At 57.8% G+C, this 2759-nt stretch overlaps 1 pseudogene; it reads right to left on the minus strand.

The window, feature by feature from the left end:
• Positions 1-234: 234 nt before the first annotated feature.
• LOC142456348 (CXXC-type zinc finger protein 1 pseudogene) lies at positions 235-2281 on the minus strand (annotated as a pseudogene).
• Positions 2282-2759: the final 478 nt, after the last annotated feature.

Consider the following 2759-nt stretch of genomic DNA (forward strand, 5'->3'; position numbering starts at 1 on the left):
CACATCAGAGCTTATCAGAATACTAACCTGGGGTGTGGAAACACTGCATATACACACTGTTCTTTCTTTTTTTTTCTCCAAATTTTATTAACAAAACCCAAGGAGGGAGGAGGTAACCCCTTACTCTACAGTCCCACCCAGGCGCAGAGGATAGAGAGACCAGGGGATAGACAGGGACAAGGAAATTCTGAGACCCTCCAATGGTGGTCCAATGACAGCGGGCCACAGGGCACAGGAAACTCGAGGAACCCTCCAACGGCTGGGTGGAGGAGGAATGCAGGTGTGAGGGGCCTGGGCAGGTGTGGCTCAGCGGTCAGCACTGGACCGCAGGTCGGTAGTGAGTGGGTCGTGCTGAATCGTCTGGTGCAGCATCCAGGCCAGCAGCCCTGCTCGGTTTGTCATGGCCGTGCGGACATCACGCTCTGATCAAACAGCTCATCCAGCTTGTACCACACGCGCACTCGCTCCAGGTCCACTTCAGCCCGGCACAGCTTCTCCCAGCAGCAATGGCGATTGCACTGCCGCTTGGCAGGCGGCAGAGGTCACCGGTGAGCTCAAACACATCTCGGACCAGCCGGCACCCACACACCTCATCGGCTGGCACTTTGGGGTCCCGTGGGTGTTCTGGACAGAGCACTTGTAGCCGTTTACAGTACGTCTTGCTTTGAGGATTGTAGACATCACAGAAGAGCCGAGTAGCCCCCTCAATGCGTGTGGGGTACATGGACCCAAAGGACATCTGGCTCTCATACTTGGCGTAGCAGCGTTCCATGTGGCGCAAGGCCACTCGCGGGTTAATGGGGTGCCCACAGGAGATCTGCAGGTCAGTGTCATCACGGTCGCCCTCGTTGCTCTCATCCTCACGCACAGCCTGCTGCTTGGCCCGTAGGATGATGGCTTCCGGCTCCTGGAACCTGCGTTCCATCTCCTGCAGGCGGGTGCGGGCGCTGCGCTGCTCCCTGCGGATGCGCTCCAGGAACTTCTTACCATGCTCCTCCGCTGCCACTGCTGGATCCGCTGGGGGAGGATCTCGTAGATGCGGTTGGCCGCCAGCTCCATGCCACAGTCATCTGAGCAGTACTTGGAGCCAGGCTGGGCAGGGCGCACACAGCCAGGCCCCGGGCACTGCGGCAGCGTCGCCGGGTCCTTGGCATCAGGCCGCTCGGGGTGTTTCCATTTGTCTTTGTGCGTCTGCTTTTGCCGCTGCCTCTTGTATCGCTCCTCCTTCTTCTTTGACTTCTTCTCCCGGCGCTTGACATGCTTCACTTTCACGGCCGTCTTCCGCAGGGCCGGGTCCAGGAACGCTGACTCCTCTGTGTCACTCATCCAGGGCAGGCCGTGATCATCAAAGGCTGCTGCGCAGAAGTCCTGGTACAGGTCGGGGTCCATTGGAAGGTCCTCGTCTGAGAGGGGCTCCGGCGTGGCCATCGCTACAGGTGGCTCCTTGACTGATGACGCCATAGCCCCCTCATCCTCACGGAGGCGCCCCAGCTTCTGTGACGCTTGGGTCCGCTGTTGGGTGGGCAGTGGCCGGCGGGGCCGTGGCAGGGACTCTGAGGCCATCGCCGGGGAGAGCGAGGAAGGGTAGTACTTGTACGATTCCCGGGCACGAAGCTGGCACTGGCGGAGCCGACACTTCTGCCGGATCTTGTTTGGACCCCGAACTTCTTCATGCCCCAGCAGAAGTCGCAGTGGCCGCAGTCCTCAGTGCGCCGGCAGGCCTCGCACTCACCGCACATTCGTGCTGACCGCTTGATCTGCTGCTGCTGCTGCTGCTGCTGCTGCTGGTGATGCTGCTGCTGCTGGCTGGATGTGGGCACCAAAGGCTGAGGGGAGGCTTTGTGGGGTGATGCAGAACCTCTAGCCAGGATGGCTGAGACCCCTGTCCCAGATCCTGCTCGGCGCTGCAGGTCTGGATCTGGGGCAGGCCGCTTGCGCCCTCCACCCTCGTCCCGGGGTTCACTGCTGTCTCGCTCACTGCCGTCCCGCTCCCGGGATTTCTTATGCAGGTAACCTCCAGCTTGGGATCTTTCTCTCGGCAGTCCCGACAGTACCACTCCCGGATGGCTTTGGCCATCTTCTCAGTGAGCCGGATGCAGTCCCCATGGAACCACTCATTGCAGTTGTCACACGCGATCATGAAGCAGTTGATGTCGGGCTTGCAGCAGATGCAGTAGATGGGCGCATTCTCCCCGTTCTCCGACCTGCTGTCCTCCGGGCATCTGGTGGCTCTGGGTCAGAACCATCGCCTTCCATCGCTCTGCTCCCGGGCCAGCCCCTCGCGACCGAGGCCAGCGCCACCAGCCACACTGTTCTTTCTAGGAGGAGTCCTACTGGTATAGTGGCTACTTGTTGGGTGGCTAACCACCAGGTCCGCCATTCGAAACCACCGGCAAGTCTTTGGAAGAAAGACAGGTCTTTGTATGGCCGTAAAGAGTTAAAGTCTTGAAAATTCACAAGGACAGTCCTACCCTGTCTTATGGGCTTGGGCTGAGTCAGAATCAATCTGAAGGCATGGAATTCTGTTCCCTTGATTGGTCCTTTGTATTGTCAAACAGGATCATATGAAGACATTTTCTTTGATACGTTTTCAGCTTCTATTTAAGTTGTGGGAATAGTGCTGGATTTGTACAGCACAGGTACAACCCACCTTGGTTCTGCGTATTGAAAAATAAATACTTATTTTTGGTGAAAGTATACAGTGCAAAACATGCACCTGTGAAATATGTCTACAAACACATCTCACTGACACGTTCTTC

The sequence above is a fragment of the Tenrec ecaudatus genome, chromosome 9 (assembly GCF_050624435.1).
Source record: "Tenrec ecaudatus isolate mTenEca1 chromosome 9, mTenEca1.hap1, whole genome shotgun sequence".
In the NCBI taxonomy this organism is placed as follows: Eukaryota; Metazoa; Chordata; class Mammalia; order Afrosoricida; family Tenrecidae; genus Tenrec; species Tenrec ecaudatus.